Below are 20,541 nucleotides of genomic sequence, written 5' to 3' on the forward strand. Positions count from 1 at the left end.
TTACAGGCCATGCACCACCATGCCCAGCTAATTTTGTATTTTTAGTAGAGACGGGGTTTCTCCGTGTTGGTCAGGTTGTTCTAGAATTCCCGACCTCAGGTGATCTGCCTGTCTTGGCCTCCCAAAGTGCTGGGATTACAGGCATGAGCCACTGCACCCGGCCTCTGAAGTCATTTTTCAGATATTTGTGTTCTTTCAATTTACTTAATGAGGAGTTTCTTAAGGGGAAGGCCCCTCAGAACACACACGGGGAGCTTATACTGCTGCCTGACTAGAGCTAGACCTGGGATAGTCTGAGAAAGTTCAAATGACCTCTGTATTTGGGGAAAGAAAAGAAGACCGTCGTCCGACTTAGGGGTAGTGGGAATGCTGATCCCATTTAGAGGAAGTTAGCACCTATTTGAAATTCCTTCTTATGGTTATTTCTAGTCTGGGATTCTGTAACCCTATGAACCAACTTGGATATGCCCTTGCCTTATCTTGATGCTATTACCAATTTTGTGACCTGTATTAAATAATAAGACATCCCATAACTAGTAGGTGGCAGATTGGTGTGTCCACTGCAGGTTATAAAATAAAAAACGAGCTTGGTGGAGGGACCTTCCTATGTGTAATGCATTGTTAGGTGGAGCACCTGGCTGCCCAATGGATAACCTCAGTTGCTGCCTGGAGGCCTCTACCTCGGGGAAGGGAGGCCTTGAGAGCCATTTTGACCCAAGTTCAAATTCTCTAGAACAAACAAGCCGATCTCTTGCTCCAAGCTCCAGTCAAGAGGCTCCAGTGTGTTTATTGACTCTTGCATGACCCTGCCCTGGAGAACAAATAAGCAACTCAACCTGACTCATTCCCTCCACCAACTATACTGTGGTCCATTGCTGGTGTTTGCCAGAAAAATCCCTCAGGCCCTGTGGAAAATTAGAGAGCCAAAGGTTAGGGCTCTCTGGTCATATATTCCTACTCTTTCTTCCCATAGAACGTTAATCCTCCCTGGAGGTGCAGAAGACTAGCAGTGACTTCCAATTCATTTGGCTTGGGCCCTCTCCATTGCTTGAGGCAAATCAGCTTGCTTCACTGATTCATTCATTTGACAAATATTTATTGAACACCTGCTATATGTGAGGCTTTCCTCTCTTAGGATGGGAGCTTACTGATTTTTGCTATGGAGAATGCTGATGCTTCCTTTTTTTTTTTTTTTTTTTTGAGACAGAACCTTGCTCTGTCAACCAGTCTGGAGTGCAGTGGCGCGATCTCGGCTCACTGTAACCTCCACCTCCTGGGTTCAAGTGATTCTCCTGCCTCAGCTTCCCAAATAGGTGGGACTACAGGTGTGCACCACCATGCCTGGTTAATTTTTGTGTTTTTAGTGGAGACAGGGTTTTGCCATGTTGGCCAAGCTGGTCTTGAACTCCTGACCTTAGGTGATTGCCCCCCTTGGCCTCCCAAAGTGCTGGGAATACAGGTGTGAGCCCCTGCACCTGGCCCAGTGCTTCCATCTTTTAACGAAAAGGTTTGAAGTGCCCTTTTCCTGACATCTTGTAAGAATAACAATACCTTTTCTCTCCCTTACCACCACTGGAAGAACTTAGTTCTGAACCCAAACCATCTCCTTTCATTAAGTCTTTGGTGGATCATTTTTACCTCTTGGGATTTCATCATGCCCTGCTCCCCATTTTCCTCCACAGAAGAGGAGGCAGCCTCATGCTCGTCTATATGTGCTCAGCTTATTCCTTCTCACTGTTTTTAAAAAGAAGGAACCCAACTCAGCCCCTCCTCCTTGTGTTTAAGGGAGTGCTGTTTCCCAAACTGTGTAATCCTCAAAGCACTGAGGTTTCACCTGATGTTAATAAGGATTTCTTGAAAAAGCTTGAATCAGGTCATTTTAGGAGACAATGGATGAGACAAAATTAAAATCTTAAGCAGCAGGGCTTCTCAGAACCTTTAACATATTAATATTCATTTCAAATCTCAAGAGGGAGACATAATTTGCAATATTTTCTAAATTATTAGACACGGAAGCCCCTTTTAAAGAAAAACCTCTTATTCGTTCTTGGGACATTAGCGTTCCATTAAATTCAATTTGAGAAATGCTGATGTAGTAGCAGGAATATTAAGAGACAGGAACCTGAACTTGCATCCCTCTTCGACACTCAGTTTTGTGACTCTGGAAAAATCACTTCTTCTCTATGGACCTCCATTTCTTTACCTGGAAAATGAGGAGGCTGAATTAAATTATCCTTCAGTCCTCTTCTAGTTCTGTACAAAGGCATCCACAGGAAGGCCCAATCTCCTAAGAACCAGAAACAAAATCTTAGGTGGATATCTTGACATACCAATAAAGGATATACAAATAATACAATAAAACATTAAACCAATCTGTGACTAAAGAGAGTTGGAGTAAATGCATTTTACAAGAAAGGAAAGATATCTGTGGGAAGAAAACATGATTGTTTCACATGCAGCTGAATGTCTTAAGGGAAAGATCTGAGAAGGCTGCTTGGAAGAAGAGCATTGGTATCAAGAGAAGAGAGGATACTCTCTGCTGAGAGGAGTGGGTGTGGAGAGGTGGGGTGTCCCTGGTTTATGGGGCAAACTACTTGGTTGATAATTCAAAGAGAGTTGAAGAAAGTTCATGTGGGAATTATGATGGAATGACCCAGATCCTGGGAGTCAATAAAGGTAAAGGAGCTTGACCTGGAGCACCTGGGAAGGTGGGTCAGTGCATATTTCATTCCCAGTCATTTGTGGTGAGGTCAAGGCTCCAGGGTGCTTGGACAAGACATGTGCATATGTGGATGGCATTGGAGACAGACAGGTTCCCTAGTGGATGGCCCAAACCTCTTGCCTCTTCTTGCATTGGGTGTGATGGGCTAGAGCTCTAGATTAAATCCATGCCTGTGAGCACTGTCACTAAGAGAAGATAAGAACTATGAGCAGAGACGCTTATCTTCATAGCTGTTCTGGTTTGATTTATATTATGTGTGTGTGTGTGTGTGTGTGTGTGTGTGTGTGTTGGGTCTATATACACCTATGTGTATGAATGTGTTTTTATGTAAGTGTGCTCTTGGACATGTATGTGGAAATGTGACCATGTTTTATATGTATATATGGGTCTGCAAAGTGCTTATATGTCTACCTATGCTGTGCCTATTGTAAAAAAAAGTGAGGTTTAATTTTATGTATGTATGTAAAATGGTGTGTACACTACATATGCCTATGGATAGTGGTCTAGTTTATATACGTGAGGCATGTATTAATATTATATTCACATTCGTATTTATGTGTAAATGTTTATATGTATTTATATGTCTGTATCTTAGGTTGTATCTTTTTGAACTACTTATTTTTATATTTCTTTGTATTTAGGGGTGGGATTATTTCCTGAATTAAAAAAGTGTTTATTGAGAGCCTACTATGTGCAGGGCATATTCCTATGTATGTATATAGGGTGTACCTAAGTCTATAAACATGCTTGGAAGGTACACATGCCCTTATGTATATGCCATCAAGTTCATGAAATGCTTAAGTGTATACTGATATCCTCACCTATCTAATTTTTTTTTTTTTTTGAGATGGAGCCTTGTACTGTTGCCTGGGCTGGAGTGCAATGGCACGATCTTGGCTCACTGGAACCTCTGCCTCCCGGGTTCAAGAGATTCTCCTCTCTCAGCCTCCCGAGTAGCTGGGATTACAGGCGCCCGCCACCACACCCGGCTAAGTTTTTGTATTTTCAGTAGAGACGGGGCTTCACTATGTTGGCCAGGCTGGTCTCAAACTCCTGACCTCGTGATCCGCCCGCCTTGGCCTCCCAAAGTGCTGGGATTATAGGCGTGAGCAACCGCGCCTGGCCACCTATCTAATTTTTAAATCCTCCATTAAATGTCATCACTGTAATCTCTTCCAAATTATTTTTTGGAAGAAGCAGGAGATAACTAAAAAGATTGAGTATGAGCACGTGTGTGCATCTAATGCAGGTATGCCTGTGTGATGTAAGATTGTGCCCTCTTTATTTTTTCATTTATTTTTCATTTTCGATCTCCTCCTAGATCTTTGTGCCATCTCACTCTAAGCACTTCTTGCTCCCATACAGCTTGGAAAAATACCTAAGACACTCCTTCACCACTATCAATGAATACCTTGTTTTCTCTTCCTGGTCTGTCCAACCCAGGAAGAAAGGTTGAGAGACAGTTAACAACTGATATTAAGCTCTAACTGTCTAAGAAAATGTTTCTTTTTGCCTCTCTCTGGCCCTATCTTGTCTATCCTTCAACTAGTTCTCCTAATCCCTCGAAAGAGAGACACAGGTTTTCTTTTCCTCAGAGAAACCAGAGGGAGAGGAAGAGAGATTTTACTCTAAGGGAATCTGCTCCCATTTTATGGGGTTTGTCAATAATGTTCCTTCATCAAGATAGCATCTCAGAATGAAAGAGGCCTCTGCTCTTCATGAAAAGAGTTGTTTTTTCTTAAGGGGGGAGTGTAGGGGGCATTAAATAAACCTGTTTGTTAAAAAAGTACCTTTGCAGCAAGGAAATGTGTTATTATTGTAATTGTCTAATGCTAATTATACTTATTACTATAATAACCATTTTGTTGTAACAAATGATGTAATCCTCTTCATTTCTGTCACCGCCAGAGGCAGAGGTGAGTGGAGTGTCTATAGCAAGAGGGGGGACTGGAGGTTGTTCTTGGCGGGGAGGTGCAGTCAGGCCTAGTGAAGGTGGGGAGCTTGTGCTGGTGGCTGGCTTTGCTGCTGAGGAGGTGAGCGGTGCAGGGCAGAAGATACCTGGACTGTTTCACTCCCCAGCCCTGCTTCTCTCTGGAACTCTATTCTAGGGCCTTTCCTGAAAGCATTTAATCATTCAGTCAGACCTCCATTTATTAACTCAACAAACACTCATTTGGTACCTGCTGTGTTCCATATGTTAGAGTCAGCCCTGGTGATATAGAGTAAATCAGATAGGATGTTTACTGCTGAGATGTTCACAGTCTAGTGGTGGAAAGCATTTGTAAGCATGCAAACATGATTTTCAGTGCACTAGAATAAGGGTGGTATAGAGTATTTAGAGTGCTATGACTATATGCATAGAAGAGGCAACTTATTCTGGGTACAGAAGCCTGAAAAGCTGGACCTTTTGGAGGAACACTAGGAGTTTGCAGCACAGAGAAGGGAGTTTGCATGTCCAGGAAGAAGGAACTATATTACTAAGGGTATGGAGGCATGATAAAGACTGTTTGTTTTTGTTAATATTAATAATAATTTAAAAATAATAAACATAGCTCATATTCATATCATACACTGTTCTAGGAACTTGCATGTGTTGATTCGCTTAATCTTCACAACAATGCTATGTAGTCGCTCTGTAGTGAAAATTAAGTGATCAATAGATGCAAAGTGCTTAGAACAGTGCCTAATATGAATAAGCTATTTTTATTATTGGTTTGTTATTACCATTTAACATATGTAAAAACAGAGACTTAGGTTGAGTAACTTGCCCTGTTTCACATATACAGTAAGCAACAAGCTTGGGTTTGAATCCCAGTTCTGAATAGAGCTGCAGTTTTCAGCCACTCTTGTGGTTAGGGTATGGAGTGCATGCTAGGGAGGGGTCGTAATTTGTAATAAGACTGCCAAATAGTTTGGGGCTAGAGTGTAAAAGACCTTGTATACCATTAGAAGTTTTTAAATAGAGGAGTAACAAGATAAGACCTACATTTTAGAAAGGCAGTTCCCAAAAACTAGGACTATGTGGACAACTGGCCTACTGGATCTTCCCATCTCAAAGTGAAGCTGAAGTTTCAGCTTCTAAGAGAGACAGCTCTTAGTCATACCGCATTCAGCTCCACAGTTGATCCAGCAGCCTGCAGAGCTGCTCTAGCTGGCTGCCTATGAGATGTGGAAGGAAAGAGAATTGGAGCAACTGTCGGGTTAATAAACTCTGTGGAGAGGGCCAAACCACGTTTCCAAGGCCCCATGATCAGTGTGTCTAAATGAAGCACAACAACATCTTGCTGGTAGGCTGACTTCCTTTAGTGTTAATGGACATCACAGATCTTCTCTAACTTCTGGGCTGCGGCCTTGTCTGTCTTGTGTTTTTTTTTTTTTTTTTTTTTTGCCACATTTTCTTTTTTTTTTTTTAAAATTTATTTATTATTATTATACTTTAAGTTGTAGGGTACATGTGCATAACGTGCAGGTTTGTTACATATGTATACTTGTGCCATGTTGGTGTGCTGCACCCATCAACTTGTCATTTACATCAGGTATAACTCCCAATGCAATCCCTCCCCCCTCCCCTCTCCCCCCTTCCCATGATAGGCCCCGGTGTGTGATGTTCCCCTTCCTGAGTCCAAGTGATCTCATTGTTCAGTTCCCACCTATGAGTGAGAACATGCGGTGTTTGGTTTTCTGTTCTTGTGATAGTTTGCTAAGAATGATGGTTTCCAGCTGCATCCATGTCCCTACAAAGGACACAAACTCATCCTTTTTGATGGCTGCATAGTATTCCATGGTGTATATGTGCCACATTTTCTTAATCCAATCTGTCACTGATGGACATTTGGGTTGATTCCAAGTCTTTGCTATTGTGAATAGTGCTGCAATAAACATACGTGTGCATGTGTCTTTATAGCAGCCTAATTTATAATCCTTTGGGTATATACCCAGTAATGGGATGGCTGGGTCATATGGTACATCTAGTTCTAGATCCTTGAGGAATCGCCATACTGTTTTCCATAATGGTTGAACTAGTTTACAATCCCACCAACAGTGTAAAAGTGTTCCTATTTCTCCACATCCTCTCCAGCACCTGTTGTTTCCTGACTTTTTAATGATCGCCATTCTAACTGGTGTGAGATGGTATCTCATTGTGGTTTTGATTTGCATTTCTCTGATGGCCAGTGATGATGAGCATTTTTTCATGTGTCTGTTGGCTGTATGAATGTCTTCTTTTGAGAAATGTCTGTTCATATCCTTTGCCCACTTTTTGATGGGGTTGTTTGTTTTTTTCTTGTAAATTTGTTTGAGTTCTTTGTAGGTTCTGGATATTAGCCCTTTGTCAGATGAGTAGACTGCAAAAATTTTCTCCCATTCTGTAGGTTGCCTGTTCACTCTGATGGTAGTTTCTTTTGCTGTGCAGAAGCTCTTTAGTTTAATGAGATCCCATTTGTCAATTTTGGCTTTTGCTGCCGTTGCTTTTGGTGTTTTAGACATGAAGTCTTTGCCCATGCCTATGTCCTGAATGGTACTACCTAGGTTTTCCTCTAGGATTTTTATGGTATTAGGTCTAACATTTAAGTCTCTAATCCATCTTGAATTAATTTTCGTATAAGGAGTAAGGAAAGGATCCAGTTTCAGCTTTCTACTTATGGCTAGCCAATTTTCCCAGCACCATTTATTAAATAGGGAATCCTTTCCCCATTTCTTGTTTCTCTCAGGTTTGTCAAAGATCAGATGGCTGTAGATGTGTGGTATTATTTCTGAGGACTCTGTTCTGTTCCATTTGTCTGTCTTGTTTACCACAATATCTCTAGTACCAGCAGAGGGCCTGCCAATGGCACATGTTAATAAATCTATGATATGAACAACCAGTCATTTGTCCTGGAGCTCTGGGTACCCCAAGCTTGGCTGAATGCTCCCACAATTAAGTCTTTCATTATTAATTAAACAAGTAGGCCAGGCACGGTGGCCCACACCTGTAATCCCAGCACTTTGGAAGGCTGAGGTGGGTGGATCACGAGGTCAAGAGATTGAGACTATCCTGGCCAACATGGTGAAATCTCATCTCTACTAAAAATACAAAAATTAGTTGGGTGTGGTGACATGTGCCTGTAGTCCCAGCAACTTGGGAGACTGAGGCAGGAGAATCGCTTGAACCTGGGAGGCAGAAGTTGCAGTGAGCTGAGATCACACCACTGCACTCCAGCTTGGTGATAGAGCAAGACTCTGTCTCAAAAAAAAAAAAAAAAAATTCCTCCTGTTATTAGTGCTCTTCTCTCCACTCCACCACACACACAAACATATATTCCCCTACTTCTCCCCACTTATCACTTTGAGGTCTGTCTTTTCACCATAGAGGAGGGCATCAAAGATAATAGTAATAATGGCTAGTAGTCACTGAATGCCTACCAGTGCAAGGCATTGTTCTAAGCCTTTCATGTGTTAACTAAGGTGTTACAACAATTGGATGAGGAGATACTATTATCGTTCCCACTTTATCGATCAGGAAACTGAGCTATGAAGAAGTCAAATAACTTGCTCAAGGTCACATAGCTGTTAAGTAGTAAACCCTTATCTTCTTCATTAGTGCATTGAAACATTAATAAACATGCAAATCAGCTGAAGCTTTGTTAAAGTGCACATTCTGATTCAGTGACTTTATGGTGGGGTCTGAAATTCTGCATGATTGGTAAGCTTCCAAGTGATGCCAGTGCTGTCCATCCATGAGTACATCTTGTGCAGTGAGGCTCCGTAGTGTGTTTGCAACCTCTCTATACCAACCATTTTCTGACTCCCGATGTCATGAGCTATCAGAGTTATTTCCTGACTTGTTTAAAAGAAGAAACTGGCACCTATTATGACATTTGTTTAAAAGAAGAAACTGACACCTATGGTCAGTTTCTTCCTGGGAGACAAAAGGGAGTTCCAACTGGCCAGTTATTTTGAATGTCTTTGGTGAAAAGAACTGATCCTAAGCAAAGGGAGGATGGCTCTAGACTTAATGGCTTTGAGCCCAGCTCATACTGCAGGCCCTGATCATGTCTACTGGTTGATGGCCACTGGAGGAGTCTCCTCTACTTTTATTCCATTGAGACCACTAATTGAATTAGCCCTAGGTATTTAGGGTGAAGGTGTCCCCGCTTCAAGGCTTCCACAGTAGACCATTGATTAGCCGTGCCTCTGGAATTCCCAAGCTCAATGTCTGGAATTCTTTGCTCCTTCCAAATGCAGAGTTAGTAAGAGAAGGTAGGAAGACATATGAGGGCAAAGTTCCATGAAAAGAGCAGATTGATACATTTACTAACAAGTACATTTGAGGCCCTGATATTAAAATGAAATTATTTTATCTTAACCCCCAGGTCTCAGGTGAGCTGCAGGAATAATGGAGTCAACTCTCATTCAATGTCTTTTCCTAATCAAGACTGCCTTCTCCTGTGTTCCCCAGCAAGATGTACTTATGAGACATAATTTCTAAGACAATTCTGAAGGCAGACACACATTTTTGGAACATTAAAAAAAAGGTTACATTAAAAAGTCCCAAATAAATAATTTTTCACTTTTTAAAAACTGACTTGGCAAGAACTGTGTCACAGCCCTCCCACGTTAGCCCAGAAAACTGGGAGTTGACCACAGCCATTCTGATGGGAAGCTGCATCTCTAAGGTCCTTTCTCACTTTAAGATTCTCTGATTCCATTCCATTCAGGTCTAGGGCTGTGGTACTCAAGTGAAGCTGCTAAGACCCCTGGGGGCAGTCGTAGCTCCCAGACAGCTTGGGTTTTCTCTTGGAAAAACTTTAGGCAGTTCAACTCTTAGAGAGAAGGAACTCCGTGGGGGAAGCACAGAGCTTGGTGTTGTGGGGTTTCTCTCCTCCTTTCCATTTCTTCTTGTCCCACGGCTATCCTTAGAGCCAAAAGCAGCGTCGTTACCTGCCCAGCTAGCACTAGCCACCTGAGTGAGTGTTTCATCTTCAGACTCTTCCTCATTTCTCCTGTTGAAGTTAAAAGCAAAACAAAACAACTAGGTTTTTAATTTTAAAGTACCTATTATGAATAACACATTGTGCTAGTTGCTGTGGAATATACAAAAATAAATAAGATGTAACATTTTTTAAGACAGGGAAAATGGCATGTGAAGATGAAGGGAAGGGCCCAGGTAATGTGTCTACAAGCCAAGGAACACCAAAGATCGCCAGCAGAGCACCAGAAGCTAGGGCAGAAGCGTGGGGCGGGTTTTCCCTCACAGCCCTCAGAAGGAATCAACCCTCCTGACACTGTGATCTTGGACTTCCAGCCTCCAGAATGGAGAGACAATAAATTTCTGTCGCTTAAGCTACTTAATTTGTGATACTTTGTTACAGCAGTTCTAGCAGATTAGTAAAGATGCTAACTGTATAAAGGCAAAAAGAAAAAAAAAGAATAGCCTAGTAGAGTAAAAGGTTATGAACTGGAATATTTTCTATGAGATAGGTACAGATAAAGTCCTATGGGGATTCAAAGAAGCAAGAACAAGTAAAATAATGTATATGAAAGAAAATTTTTAAAGCTGTAAATACTCTATGAATATAAATTTTTGACTTCCTCAAGCAAGGAAAAGAGAACAAGATTGGGAATCAGGAGGCCTGACCCTAGACCAGGGGTTGGCAAACTAAAGCCCAAGCTTGTTTTTATACAACCCTCAAGCTAAGAATGGTTGTAACATTTTTAAAAGTATTGTATTAAACACTAACAGCAACAAGAAAGAGAACTGTGCAACAGAGACTGAATGTTGCTTGCAAAGCCTAAAATACTTACTGTCTGGTCCTTTATAGAGAAAGTTTGCCAACCTCCTGATCTAGACAAGATTTTGCCATAACTGTGTGACTATTGACAAATCTGGCTAAGGAATTGGGCCTTATCCAGTAAGTAATGGTGTTCATCAAGTGGATAAGATGGCTAGGTCTGTTGGTAGTAGAAGGATAAATTGGAATGGGAATCATGCATAGAAATGTCTAGGAGGCAATTTAAAATTCTAATCTGGAAAGCCAGGAGAGATGTCAATTTGGGAATCATTAGCACATATTCAGGGCTTGAAAAGAGAATGGATGAAAGCACTCAAGGACAAGACCAAAGATGGGAACTTGGGCATGCCCACTTTAAGGGAAGGAGAATAGAGCAAGAGAAGAGTGAAAGAGACTGAGAAAAAGTGATCCGGGAAGTAGAAGAACAAGAGATGAACAGCATCACAGACAGAGTAGGTTGTCAACAATGTTAAATGCCAAAGAGAGGGAAAGTGGAATGAAGAATGAAAAGAAGCCTTGGATATGTCACTGGTGACATTGTGACAACAGTTTCAGGAGAGTGGTAGAGTTGGGAGTAGGGGCAGGATAGTGCCTTTCAGGATGTTGGTAGTCAAGGGAAGGATGGAGACCAGCTCATAGGCTGAGTGGAAGCAGAGTCAACCGAGGCAGAAAGTATCCATTTTGCCTACCATGCAAGGTACTTGAGTCTCCAATTAAATAATGCATGTGAAAGTGCTTTGCAAACTATAAAGTACTATACTAATAAAAAGCATGATGTTGTTGTAAACTAAAGTAATTCTAAATTCTACGGTCATATGAAACCATGATTGTTCTCTTCCCTAAGTTTACAACTTAGAATCAAAGCATTTCTATTGCCCATCAGGTCTAAACTGTCCATTCTGGAAGACCTTTCTAGCAGCTGACTATAGCCAACCTCATCTTCCTATGCTTTTTTTTTTTTTTTTTTTTTTTTTTGAGACAGAATCTCTCTCTGTTGCCCAGGCTGGAGTGCAGAGATGCAATCTCACTGCACCTCCGCCTCCCGAGTTTAAGTGATTCTCCTGCCTCAGCCTCCTGAGTAACTGGGATTACAGGCATGTGCCACTGTGCCCAGCCCCTCTTCCTATTTTTTTGCTTCCCACTCTGGAACTGTCTGCACCAACCAGGTAAACATACTTTTCATCCTCCCCACAAGCCTTGTTTTCCTATTCTTTTGAGCTTTTACCCAGGCCATTTGCCTTGCTTTTATTTTTTTTATTTTTTTGCAGAAATAAATTTTATTTTTAATTTTCAGAAGTAAAAAAAGTAGTTATAATACTTTAACTGTTAACAAGGCTTAGTTGATATCTGGTTAACCTAATACAGCATTAATGTTTTTATTCTTCTCTTGAAAATACTCAAATACACCTGCATTGTTCTCTTTTAAAAACATACCAAGGATACTTGCATTTAACAAGTTTTTTGAGGAAGAAAATTGTACAACATTCATGTTTTTCATGACACTGAAAATACTGAATTATATGTCAACTTATCTCTAAGAAAAAGTAGCATAATTAAAATCACTGGTTCTCTAATCTTTAATTCTCTCTCCACAAATAAAACCTATCACTTTTCACCATAAAAAAGCAAAAAATAATATACAATTAAAAGGAGGTAAACTGAAACTCTTTATCCCCTTTGTCAAAAGATAAATTAATTGTGGGAGATCAACACAAAAATCATCACTGATTTTTTTTTCTTTTACCATTTAACTCTGGTTCAAAAGATAAATAATAATCTATAATCCGGCAGTGTATACAAACTTCTTATCACATTTTCCCTTATTTTGTAAAAAAGGAAAATAGGTTTAATGTTTAAAAGAAGCATTAGTGTGATATTATTACTGAAAGGCAATTTTGCTATTATCACAACTCAAAAAGTACCCACAGGAATCTTTTAGGAAACAGGTTACTGTCCATTTCACAAAACATAAAAGTAGGTGGTCATAAATACACAAGAAAAACAAAACATTTTTTGTCCTTAGTTATATTGCTCCCTCCCGGCCTGAAATTCAGATGAAAAAGATTAAACAACTTCTGCAGATCACATCTATCTATTTTAACAACTTAATGTAAATGAAAAGCAGTCTTCATTTTAAAATAAATATCGTAACACCATTTTTGAAACTGCAAATGACACTCTTATTATATAAGAGAATGTCAGTATCAAAATCTTGTATCTTGACAATTAGGTACCATAATCAATGAATATAATTTGAAGCTCTCAAATTATTTATTTTCAATTCAAGTGAAGACAATTAGGCCACTGCAGTCATTTCCTCATCTGAATCACTTGATTCATCGTTTAGTTCCAATTCCCCTAAATCTTGGTCTACAGTTATAATAGTTTTCCTCTTGCACTTCTTGGGAATTGCATCATTAGCGCCAATTTTTCTCATTTTAATGTTCGGTAATTTCTTCAGATCAAAGTCCCATTCCCTGAACATTTTCAGATTACTTGCATTTAGGATGTCAGGAATCTCAAGGCCATATCCTTCATACTGCTGTCGCTCCTGCTCCATGGTCTGCTTGATGACGGTCTCCCGGGAACAGTGCCGCCTCCCCTGCCTGTCCCTGATACTGTTATGTAACTCAATCTGCTCCAGCTCACTGCTGAATCGATTCAAGTACCTTTCAATTAGTTGACAAGCATCTTTCTTTGAATATCTGTTCTTTTGGGGATCAAGATGGTTTTGAAACCATTGCAGTTTTTCACCAATAAGGTTGAGACGCAAGGCCTTTTCATTCTTCAATTTTTTCTTTTTTTCTTGTTTGTGGGCCTCTCTCGTAATTTGAGTTGCTTTTCTACTATATGGATGGATGACTTTTTTTCCCGTCCTGCACTTTTTCCCTTTGGTGCTTTAGGCATGGTGACGTCCTCGTGGCCACGGAGCAGCTCCGTACTCTAGACCCAGGTAATCTCACCGACCGCAGGAGCAGCAGCTCACAAGAGCACCTGGGTCGAATCCCCTGCCTTGCTTTTAAAGCTTAAGAGTTGCTTGCTTTAAATGCTGACAGATTTAGGAAATAAGAATACAGGGTGCCAGTTAAATTTGAATTTCAGATAAACAAGTAATTTTTAGTGTATGTCCCATGAAATATTTGGGCATGGGTATCCTGTATTTTATTTGGCAAACCACACTTCCCCTCCTCTCTTAGTTTATCCATGTGTGTCTCTTTCTTTAGAACTCAGCTTAAAGCTCATCTCTGCTCCTTGACATGATAATTTAATAAAATAATATAGCTTTTTATCAACAAAAAGACCTAGAGTCAAACCCTGGCCCTCTACTTGCATGTGTGCGGTCTTCATTCAATCTTTTTGTTTCTCTGAATCTGTAAATTACCTTTCAAGGCTCCTATTAGGATTGAATTAAACAACAGTTGGTTTATTTGCTTAAGACTTACATTGTTTTTGGTTTTGGTTTTGTTTTTGAGATAGGGTCTGGCTCTGTTGCCCAGGCTGGAGTGCAGTGGTGTGATCTCCACTCACTGCAGCCTTGACCTGAGGATCAAGCGATCCTCTCACCTCAGCCTCCTGAGGAGCTGAGAACACACGTGTGTGCCACCACATCCAGCTAATTCGGAAACTTTTTGTAGATACAGGGTCTCTCTATGTTGCCTAGGCTGGTCTCAAATTCCTAGGCTCAAGTGATCCCAAAGTTCTGGGATTCCAGGCATGAGCCTCCAAACCCAGCCCAAGGCTTACATATTTATCTAAGTCTACAGATAATGTATTTGCTCTGTGTGCCCTCTCTGCTTAGACACTCAGTTTGTACTTCTTCATTTGTATTGCTGCTTAGAGTCCTGAGGAGTGGGTTTTGCCTTTCCCATCAACCAGAATGCCATCTATTTGGGTCATTCCTTCTAGCATCTAAGGCTGGCATCTACCCACAGGGAGCCTCAGGATAGGGATGGACTGATGGGCTCCCGTTCCCTTCTATCACAATCACTGGAGAGTTATATTCTGTAGGGACCTCAAAAGCAGGTCTTCCATCCCACTTGCTCTCAACACTGCTGTGCCAGCTTTGCATGGGTATTCTGAGTGGGTTGATGGTGAAAAATGGTGTGGTAAGCCCTTTGGGATGAGGGGTGGGGAATGGAGGGAAGCCGGAGTAATCATCATTACTAATGTTCTTCTCTGTGACTCAGATTAATTATAAATATTGAAATTCATACGAGAGAATTATAGTGATGGAATACAGGTAGGAAGGTGAAGACCTCTAGTGTATTTTCTTTTGAACTCCCGAACGCCCAGCCAGAGGACATAACTTTATTTGCCCAGTTGGGCTTCTGTGTCTGCCCCAGATACTCCTAAGTGGCAGGAGCGGGATAGAATCTGATGCCCCTGTTTCCTCTTGCCTGAAGCTGACTTGGAACCATCCTTAGTATAATACCAATTCGCCTCCTCTCCCCTAGCTGCTGGGGATATGGGTAAGCAGCCAGGTTATCTACATCTCCCAGCTCTGATTTTTATCTCAAGCCCAGGAAAAAAAAAAAAACAACAACCCTACACCTGACCAAACTCAGTAATAGAAAGTGGTTTTCTTTTTCCCCTTTCCCTTCCCTGGTCCCCTGGAGCTTATTTCACTGGAAGGGAACGCAGGTTGATGTATTTTTAAATGGCTTTGATTTTATCACCTTGCTTAATGATTTGGCACATTATTTATTAGATGGGGAGCTTCCCAGAGGGGCCTGGCCCATTAACGTATAAATAATGTGGCAAATAGTTCAATAGAGCCATAAAAAAAGTGATTTAGAAATAAATTGACCTCTGTTTGTTACATGTAAACGAAGGCCCAGGGTCATAATGTATTTCATGCCCTTAAGCTGGGATGGTGGGATTGGGGTGGAGAGGGATGAGCGGGGGCTAGTGCAGACACTGGGGGGATTTTTCTTCACTCTCCTTTTTTCTCTACCGTGGTTGAGGGTGTGGCAGGTGTGATTTGGGCTGCATGGGGTGTGTGTGCAGCTGGGTGAATAGTACTTATGGTCTGGGGCGGCCATGTGGTTGGTAAAAATGGAGCAGGGTTTGAGTTGGGAGTTTTCTCCTGGATGCAAATCCTGGTTTGTGATTTTGTCATTTTTGAGAAGTTAACATTTAACCCAGGTATATGGAAAGAGATGTGGATAGTTTGGATGGCTCCTCGTGTCTGAGGAGAAGCAGGAGCTGTCTTGGTACATTCAGGTCACTGTAATGAGCTCCTTTGATGGGAATGCTGTCCAGTTCATCTCCTTCTAGCACAGTGTGTAGCACAGAGTGGGGCATCAATAAATGTCTGTTAGAAATAAGAAACACACGTCCACATGCATACCATGATTGGCGGAGGGAGGAAATGGTGCAGATACTTTCCGAACTAGTGGTGGATGAATGATGGATATAATAGATAACATTTACTGAGATCTTAGTATGTAGTAGGCATTTCGTTATGCACTTTACATAGATAACTTAATTAAATGCTTTATGTGTTTAGATTGTGAAATATGACACATACTCATAAGAGTGCATAAAGAATATATATGCATTTTAATGAATAATGTGGCAAATAGAAACAATCATGTAATCGCCACTCAGATTAAATTTTTTTTTTTTTTTTTGGCCAGCACCTTAGAAGCTCCCTGTATGTCTCTTTCTGATCACAGTCCTTTCTCTTTCCCAGAAGTAACTATTCTGTATTTTGTGATAGTAATTCTCTGGCTTTTCATCATGGTTTTATTACCTCGAACAATGTAGTTTGGCTATTTTTGAATTTTATATGAATGAACTCACACTGTATATATTCTTTTGTGCCTTGCACTTCTTACTCCACATTTTATTTGTGATGTTCATCCATGTTGTTGCATGTAGTTGCGATTTATTTTCATTGCTGTATGTATTTTATTCTATGAATATATCATAAGGTATCCTTTCTACTGGTGATGGACATCTGCATCCTTTCCAGTTTTTATCAGTTGAAAACAACACTGCTCTGAACATTGTTGAATATATATCTTAGTGCACATGTGCCCACATTTTGTAGGGTATATACCTGTTAGTGGGATTTCCAGGTTATGGGGTATGTGAACATTCACGTTTACTCGGTAAGACCAAATTGTTTTCCAAAGTAGTTGTACTGCTTCTCACTCTGACCACAGTATCTGAACATTTCTGTTGTTCTACCATTTTTGCCAACTCTTGGTAGTATCAGAGTTTTTCAATTTAATTTTTACAGTATCATATGATGTGTGAATTATTATTACTCCTATTTTTTAGATGATTAAACCGAGGCCCAGGGTGTTTAAATTTAAGCAACTTACTGGAAGTTATATAACTGGTAAATGGCAGAGCCAGTATTTGAACTTCAGCTTGACTTCATAAGCCCAGTTTTAATCTTGATATTTACACTTTGCCTTGATAATGAATACTTGATAGATTTTAGATAAATTGTATAACAAAATTTAAAGTGCATTTAACTTTGTTAAATAATTTTTTAAAAATTGTGTTAAATATTTGATAGACTGTCCTTCTTTATGCTTCCTACCAGTTCGTGCATGGGGGAGGTGGCTTGATTCATGCTGGCAGTTGGGGGAAACCGTTTCAGGAAGAAATATTTGTGGGAAGGTATCTAAGATGCAGTTGATTGTAAGATTTCCAAAAAGAGCTTCTGAGATGATCCAGAGCCCCCTCTCCATAGGCAGGTGAAAGGTCTGTAAACAACTCCAGAGGAAGAGACTACACTCAGGAGCTAGAAAGCCCTTTTTTCAGGCTACCTTAATTCCTGCTGCTGTTTTAACTCATTCCCTCCAGTTCATTCTTCCAAAGACAACCCTTAATGTATGATCAAAGGCCCCCTTTCTGGTTTCGGGGTATCTTGTTGGCTGGGCAGAATTTCCAATAGAGTCAGGGCTTTAGAGTGTCTTTCATCCCAAGAGCTCAAAGCCTCCCACGGACATTAACCCATTAATCACCAAGCTGCTCTTGAAGTTGAGAACCAATCAGTGGGAGCCTCCCCCGCTTCCCAGGTAGAGAAACTGAGTCTATGACTTGTCCAGAACTGCCCAAGGAGTCAGGGTGGAGCCAGGCAAGGAACCTAGGTGTCCAGGGAGATTACCTCCTCTGTTGCCAATGATTCAGGGCTCCAATTTTCTGCACATTCAGCAGAAAAAAGAACTCACTGGAGAATGGTGAAAGTTGAGGCTGGTGGTAAAGGAGATCAGGTTTCTTCTAGGATTGCTGGGGAAAATGGCCTTGCCCAAGGAGATCTGTGTTCCTCAAGACCAGGGCTGGGGTCATTCATTTTCGTATCTTTGGTTCCTAGATCTGTGTTTGGTACATAGAAGGCCCTTAAGAACTGTTTGCTGAATTAATGTGTGAATGAATGAATGAATCCATGAGCAAATGGCAGGCTGGCTAAATTTGCCTTATTTATCTGGGACTCTTCCGTAGTCCCAACTTTTCCTTCTAACACTAACATCTTTGGGAAGGGGAATGGGCATGAGAGATTGAACTGTCGGTTGAACTTCTCTGGATGGGATGTGAGCCTGGGTGGAGGAGTGAGAAGAGATGCCATGGGTGGATGGGCTGGGGATGGAAGAGGGTGAAGTCTTAGGACTTCCTGAGACTCACCCTCAGTTTGCCTGTGAAAATCTGCAAATAAAACTAAAATGTAAGCTTGTCTCAGGAATTCTGTGAATTCCTATTCCTCACTTGCTGGAGTATTCATCTGGGACAGGCAACTTCACCAGTTGTAGCCTTCATCCATTCCACTGCAAGCAGCAGAACTCTGGGTCATGTGGCCAGATAAGAATAGGAACTTTATTTTCTCCGTGTCCATCATCTTGGTGACATTCTCAATGTGCCCCTGTTTTGGGGGAGCACTTACCATATATCACTTTAAAATGCTCTCAGTGTGTGCAGAGATCACAAAACCAGAGTTGTTTTTAGAGCTACAGGAAATCCCTAAGGTCATGGTTTACAAATTCCTGTGTTTGAGTAGAAGACACCTAACTCAGTTATGAGATGAGTTGGAGGAGAATTACCTTGTTTAGAATGTTTGTGTATAGGAGACTGAGGTGTGTATATCTCCACATAGGACTATAAATGCACATCGGTTTAAAGAATCTATGAGGGAATGAACCAGGATTCACTTCTATGGGGAGTGGCTGTGGGGAGGTCCACATTTGTGAGGGTCCCCTTGCTTCCTTTGGGCCTGGTGGAGCTTTTGTCCATCTTCAGACCCTCCTTCCCCCCACTCCTCACTTGTTGCTGGGACCAGCCTGGCCAGTAAGGTGAAACCCTGTCTCTACTGCTGGGGAAACTCCTAAGGAATCTTGAGGCCGAGGATACTCACTCCCACCTTTTCTCCTGGCATGTCTTCATTTCTGCCACCCATCTGATCCCATCCCCATCCCTAGGTGGGCTCCCTGCCGCCTGCTTTTATCTCCCTGTTTTATGATGTCATTTAATTAGCTCGCACATGGTGGTTTTATGGGACAAACATGGCCTTGTTTGCCTTATAACTGGATTTCATGGCTCTGTGGGGACAGGTCAGGAAATCTCAGCCTAGCAGTGTTTGAAGTTTGGGAATGCTGGATCTTTAGGAACCTAGGCACTTTGGGGATGGCGTTAAAGCTCTGTCTTCCACAAACTGGAAACGAGTCACCTCTCACTTCTCTAGCTCCCCATCCCACAGCATGTGAATAACCCCTCTGGGAAAGTGGGGAAGTTTTGCCAAACATTAGGGGCCAGGGATACCTGTCTTGAATCTCTTTTGCTCATGTGACTCTCATACATACTACTTTTAGCCCCTAGGTAGAGTGGCTGTTATTATAGGATGGTTATAAGCTTCCTAAACATCAACTCTAGGAGAATAAAATACTGATATTGTAGGGCATACATTAAAATAGGGCTTGTGAGAAAAACAGAGAGAATTTCATTCTGTTCACAGAGGGATTTGTGGGTCAAGAGAGACAATGGGGGTGTTGAACCAAACAGGATTCAGCTAGATGCTAACTAGGGAAATGGGCGTTACTATGTATTATTTAGGACTACTTGGTTTATATTAGGAATGCAATGTATTTTGGAGTTTTGTTTGTTTGTTTGTTTGTTTTTTGGTTTTGTTTGTTGTTGTTTCATTAGTTGGTTAGGTCAGGAAATTCTGGGAAAATGTAAGAATGAATTATTGGGTGAGGCATGGTGGCTCATGCTCATAATCCCAGCACTTTGGGAGGTCAAGGCAGAAGAATTGCTTGAGGCTAGGAGTTTGAGACTAGCTGGGCAACATAGCAAGACCTCATCTCTACCAAAAAAATAAAAAATTAGCCAAGTGTGATGGTACATGCCTGTGGTCCCAGCTACGTGGGAGGCTGAGGCAGGAGGATCGCTTGCACTCAGGAGTTTGAGGTTACAGTTGAACTATGATCACACCACTGTGCTCCAGCCGGAGCAATAGAGCGAGACCTTGTCTCAATAATAATAATAATAATAATAATAAATTATCCAGAAGCATCCTGGACAGATGAGTTCCATCTGGTTTTCTAACATCTCTAGTGAATGAGACTCTGCCCCAGCTGCCATGTGTGGCAACCTTTTGCCATGGCAGCTTTCCTTCTCCCCTTGCCCCCAAGGTAACTAGTATACCTACACAGGCACACATTAGAAATGTCTGCAAGCAGTTCCTTGATAAATACATGATAATTTTCTCAGCTTTAGACAACACATTTCTTTGGCTTCGTACTGTGAGTAACCAAGCCTGTGAAATCAGCACTGAGCCAACAGATGGGCTAAAGGAGCCATGAGAAATCTCTGCTTCTTCTGCTCTCCCCCAACCCTCCTTCAGAGTTGAGATCCTAAACCTTAGGCCCTGGCTCCTGTCTTCTATCCGTTCTTCTCCCCCTCCTCACTCTTACTTCCCATCCTTCACATCTCCTTCCTTGGGCTGTCCCTCTGTTCCACATATTTTTTGGGGTTCTGAAACTCATCACTCTGATTTCTCTAAAACCTTAGTAGAAAGATATGGATGCAAAGTGGCCTGGA

General features: G+C 41.4%; 1 protein-coding gene and 1 pseudogene across 3 annotated transcripts in view; both read right to left on the reverse strand.

Annotated features, from left to right (window-relative positions):
* ATP5MC2 (ATP synthase membrane subunit c locus 2) overlaps positions 1-20,541 on the reverse strand; it is a 494,192-nt gene that overhangs the window by 160,820 nt on the left and 312,831 nt on the right. The window lies entirely within an intron of this gene.
* On the reverse strand, positions 11,735-13,493 carry LOC703968 (UPF0534 protein C4orf43-like; annotated as a pseudogene).

The sequence above is a fragment of the Macaca mulatta genome, chromosome 11, assembly GCF_049350105.2.
Source record: "Macaca mulatta isolate MMU2019108-1 chromosome 11, T2T-MMU8v2.0, whole genome shotgun sequence".
NCBI lineage: Eukaryota > Metazoa > Chordata > Mammalia > Primates > Cercopithecidae > Macaca > Macaca mulatta.